This window comes from Miscanthus floridulus, chromosome 1 (assembly GCF_019320115.1).
Source record: "Miscanthus floridulus cultivar M001 chromosome 1, ASM1932011v1, whole genome shotgun sequence".
NCBI classification, from domain to species: Eukaryota; Viridiplantae; Streptophyta; class Magnoliopsida; order Poales; family Poaceae; genus Miscanthus; species Miscanthus floridulus.
In genome coordinates, this window is record NC_089580.1 from 50,338,223 (window position 1) to 50,343,773 (window position 5,551).

Below are 5,551 nucleotides of genomic sequence, written 5' to 3' on the forward strand. Positions count from 1 at the left end.
GGGTTTGAAATAGGGGCAAAAAACGCAATATTCGGAAGGGCAAACTCGTCATCTTTCAACTTTTTTAACACTATTGCCTGCTGTTCACGGAGTAGGGGTAAACTGAACCTTCATTTTGGAAAAGCAGGGGCAAAAACACAAAGTGAAAGAAAATGAGGGTAAAATCACAATTGGGGTTTAAAATAGGGGCAAAAACGCAATAGCCCCTTATAGTAAAGTTTTGACTTCCATCAAAACAAGCTGCTCTACTATTTTATAATAAGCATGTTAGTGTTGGTTTAAATCTTTCAAGATACCGAATGATAGCACCCACAAATTGCACAAAGATCATCGTCGCGAACTGAACCCCGCACAATCTAGTCTAGCCGTTTTGTGTAGTAGACCTCCGGATAAGGATTTTGGCACAGATCGAGATGCACCTAGAGTTGTTCTATGTCAACATGTCACTTAAAATGCCCTCAACTACGTTAAGATGAACGGAGAACAATAGTTCATGGAGTTGAAAAGGTTAGGTTTCGGTGAGATAATAATAAATTTATTTGTGTTTGTTCAATCAGATATCCCTCAATCCGCCAGCTACAAAATAAGTTATTCCGTAGCCATCTTCATTTACGATAATTTTATATACTAATTTACGATAATGCCAATACATATTTATCATAGTTGGGTTACTATAACACATGAAGATATTTACCATAACGTTATAGTAAACCACTTAGTATGGAGTTACTATAATCTCGTAAATTAACATAGTAATTATCGTGACTCAAAGTAGCTACAGAATAAGTTATTTTGTAGGCAGCTACATAATAATAGTTATATATATATATAACTCCTAATTTTCGTATTTTTGTCTCTTTTGAAAACAATTTTTAGAAAAATACCAACGCCAAAACAATTTCTAAAAATAGACCATTTTTAGGCGTCTTAGCACATGACGCCGAGATATGAGGCTCGGCGTCGTGTCACTCCACGCCGAGGTACTGCCACGTCACGGGAGACCGGGGTCGTCGTCGACACGTTGGCGCGTGGGTCCGAGACGTCGGCGTCGTGTCAGCCGACGCCAAGTACCCAACATCGGCGCGGTCAGACTCAGCGCCGAGCTCTGGCCCCATCCGAAGCGCGGCCCAGGCGGCCCAACAAAGAACGGTGGCCCAGAAGCTCAGCGTTGGGTCACTTAACGCCGAGCCTCCAGACCTCGGCGTGACCCGACTCAACGCCGAGTCCTGGACCCTTTAGGCCGCGCCGAGGCCCCTTCTTCTTCCTCCCTTCATTCTGAAACCGCCGGCCTCCCTCTCTTTCTCTTCTCCCCCGCGCCGCCACCAAACCCTAACCCCCAAAATCGACCCCCGGTGCCACGATCTCGGCTCCCGAAGGTTCCTCGAGGTAATGGTCCCTCCCCTCCTCCATTCTATCCGCGTAGATGTGCTTACATTGTCCCTAATCATTTGGAATCATGGTTGTTTGGTGATTTGGTATATTTGTGTTTGCATTTGCAAAATGTATAGCTTAGGATGATTGAGTGTATTGTTGTTTAACTGTTATATGTGATGAACATGTTAGGTTAGTTTGATTTCTAGTTATTTTAGTCATTAGGGTTATTTGTTTATTGTAGGTGTCATTAGGGTTAGTTATTTGTTGGTCATTAGGGTTACTATATATTTTATTAATTTGTTGGTCATTACATTTCAATTTGTTATGACTAGAAATGATTATGTTGTTGGGGTTGAAAAACGATGAAATGATATATTTTAGTTTCTACTTATTGGATTGAAATATATTCATATGTTACACTACTTGTTGTGTGATGGCTGTAGATGGATAAATTAGTGAGGTTGCATCATGGAGGCCGTATTGTTAGGACAAGAGATGATAGTTTGGAATTTCTGGACATGTGTGAGGAGTTGTTGATTTTTTCTGAAACACCATCTTTGACCCAGTTAGTGGAGCGAGTGAAGGTTAAGTTAGGCTGGAATGAAGGAGACGTGCATGTTCAGTTTGAAGGTGTCATAGATGTTGGGTCGTCGAAGGGTCCTCGGATCAAGCGGTTGCTCAAAATTACAAACGAGTCTGAATGGAATGATTACAAGGCAGTTGTATTGGCCTCAGAAGTGCGATCTTTGGATTTAGTAGTAAGTAAGGAGTCCGGCTTAGGAAATGATAACTTCGAAGCATGGCCATCTTCCCCCGCTCACATAGGTTATGGTCCTTTGCCTGAAGAAGAAATACTTGTCACACAACTAGGCTACGGTGGAGATGAGGAAGAGAATCCGGTTGCCGATGGTGAGGGCAATCATGATAGTGATGAAGAGGATGATGATTATGTAATTGTTGATGCAGAAGAAGGTTTGGACGACGCTAGCAGAGACTTTTCTATTGAGGATGAGCTTAGCGACGAAGATGATCTTAGTAGTGAAGAAGACTTTGGTGATGCTAGGGCTACGAACCGTTTTGACATGGAGATAGCTGGAGATGATGAGTCCTTCGTAGAGGAGATAGCCGAAGACTCTGATGACGATCGCCCTGTTGGTCGTCTAAATTTAAGGGAAATAGAGATATTGTCTAGCGTCTTGCCTTGGAGAGATCCACTAGTTGGTGATTTCGAGGACCTTAGCCATGGTCATAGGGCAGTAGCTGATGGTGGGCCAAGTGATACAACTGTGCCTGATGTTAGCGGTTGCCTCATCATACGGAAGGGCATATTGTTTGCTACCATGGATGAGTTGAAATCATGGTTGCAACAGTACTCCATTGTACACAACCGACCTTTTAGGGTCATCAATTCATTCAAGGAGAAGAGGTACACTGTTGCTTGTGAAGAACAACAGTGTGGTTGGAGAGTATGTGCTAGGAAGACGAAGGCAGGCAAATGGAAGATTACCTCAGTGAAGCAACCACATGTTTGTGCCACTGCTGAGGCAGAAGAGAACCATCTGCAGCTCAATTCTAGGTTCATTACAAGGCAATTATGCCCCGTGGTGAAGCATATGCCAACCATTACGGTGTCTGCATTGGTTGAGATCATCTTCCAACGGTATAATTACTATGTCAAGTATGGGAAAGCATGGAGGGCAAAGCAGCGTGCACTGGAAATAATATTTGGAAATTGGGAAGAAGCTTATGAGTGCCTCCCTGTAATGTTGAACGCAATGAGGGCCGTAAATCCTGGGATGCACTTCGAGTATTTACCTAAGGAGGGTGAAACAAGGAATGGTAGCCAGGTATTTGGAAGGGCGTTTTGGGCGTTCGGGCAGAGCATCGAAGCATTCAAGCATTGCAGGCCCGTCGTCTCAATTGACGGGACCTTTCTTACAGGGAAATTTGAAGGCATAATGCTTATTTGTATTGGGACAGATGCAGAGGACCAGCTTGTGTCATTGGCCTTTGCGATTGTTCGAAAGGAGGACACGGATAGTTGGTGTTGGTTTCTCAGGCTAGTAAGACAAGTGGTAATTGGTCTGGGACGTGATGTTTGTGTGATATCCGATAGGCATGCTGGCATTCTGAATGCCGTAGAACAAGAGATTCCTGGTTACGGCCAAATACATCACCGGTGGTGCACCAGACACCTTGCTCAGAATCTTATAAGGCGTGATCACACAAAGGACAACTTCAAATTATTTGAGGAGGTTTCCAGGCAGCAAGAGGTTCAATTATTCAAAGACAAGTTAGATGCCCTGAAGTTAGCCACAAATGTTGATGGCAGGCAATTCTTGAGCGAGTTGATGGCGTCGAAGGATAAGTGGTCACTTGCATATGACACGGGTGGTTGGAGATGGGGCTTCATGACTAGTAACATGGCAGAGATGTTCAACAGCCTTCTACGAGGTTGTCGTGGTCTGCCTGTGACTGCTATTGCCTCATTCACCTTCTACAAGTTGAATTCTTGGTTCGTTTCGAGGAAGAAGCATGCGAGGTCTCTATGGACAGCAGGCAAAGCTTGGCCACTTTTAGCATCTCAGGAACTAGCTTTCTCAAAGAAAAAGTCTAAACAACAGAAGGGTTCATGTTTCGATCTGATCAACCATGGATATGAGATTCTAGAGGGTGGCGGAACTAACATTGGTGGTGAAGACCGTGGTGCTCGAAAACATAAAGTAGTGATCAATGAGAACAAGTGTACGTGTGGAAAACCAATCATATACCATAGGCCTTGCTCCCACATGATTACAGCCTGTCGCCTTAGACGTGTTGACCCTGAGGTCCCTCCCCGTATGGCCGTGGAGTTCTCTTTGAGGAACCTAATGAGCACCTGGAATCCTCAGTTTGAGCCATTTCTTGATGAGAGTCAATGGCCTACTTATGATGGCCCCAAGTATGTGGCTGATCTTGGTTTACTCTGGAAGAGTAGAGGACCTAGGCGGCGGAAGCGGTTCAGGATGGACATGGACCGAGCCACGAAAGGTAGATCAACCACGAGTAAGGTTGGGAGACATTTTGTAGAGGACACCCAAAAGAGCCGTTGCTCTGGTTGCCATAAGCCGGGCCACAATAAGAGAAAATGTCCTGAACTACTTAGACAACAGGTATCCATCAAGCTAGCTACTAGAATTGCTTTGTGTAATGGTACATTGGTTTACTTTTGTTTTTTTATTTTTATGTTACTTCGTACCACATACACATGCTTTAACTTACACTAATGGTTTGGCATTGCTTATGTTGCAGGATGGATCGGTTCCCCCTTCTTGATCCAAGGTTCGATGAGCACCACCGGGCTCGGAGGATCGAGAACGGAGAGGTATATTCAACAATTCGTATGAAAACACTACATTGTTCATGTTTTGCTCTATAGTCCATGCTCTTTATAAAGTGACATGAACTAATACTTTTTCATGCTTGTTTTTTTTGCAGGTTTTGAATGTGCTGAGGCCAATGACACATGAGGCCTCTACGACCATGGTCTACGACGAGAGGTACACGCCCCTCCTGAAGGTGGCGAACCTTGCTACCGTTGCTCATGTTTGTCGTCGAGGCACGCCACCTTTCAACCCAGCGGCGCTGACGGCGTTGATAGATCGGTGGCGTCCAGAGACACACAGCTTTCACCTACCATGCGGGGAGATGACGGTCACTCTCGAGGACGTTGCCATGATCCTTGGAGTCAAAATCCGAGGATTCCCAGTGACAGGAGACACGGAGTCTGAAGGATGGCAGCAGCGGGTTGAGCACTTCTTGGGACGGCCCCTAGCGGCAGTTGAGGCTGGCAAGAAATGGCACAGCAGTGGGGTGTCCCTGAGGTGGCTTCGTCAGCAGTTTCGGTAGTGCCCACCCAACGTAGACGCCGAGACCGTGACATACTACTGTCGGGCCTACGTCCTCCACATGTTAGGTACGGTTCTCTTCCCTGACGGCACTGGAGACACGGCGTCCTGGATGTACATCCCGTGCCTTTTGAACTGGGAGGATGCCGGCAATAGGAGTTGGGGCTCGGCTATACTTGCCTTCCTGTACCGTCAGCTTTGCGAGGCTTGCCGCCGTCCTAGAGGCTCGCACGCTACAATGTCAGGCTGCATCACACTGTTGTAGGTAATAAAGCAAAGTTGTACAAGTT

At 45.5% G+C, this 5,551-nt stretch overlaps 1 long non-coding RNA gene across 1 annotated transcript; it reads left to right on the plus strand.

Moving 5' to 3' along the window:
* The first annotated feature begins 1,231 nt into the window (after window positions 1–1,231).
* LOC136483312 (uncharacterized) lies at window positions 1,232–5,198 on the plus strand. The gene is made up of 3 exons (XR_010765407.1): window positions 1,232–1,386; window positions 4,666–4,738; window positions 4,852–5,198. It is a non-coding gene; the product is annotated as an uncharacterized lncRNA (long non-coding RNA).
* Window positions 5,199–5,551: the final 353 nt, after the last annotated feature.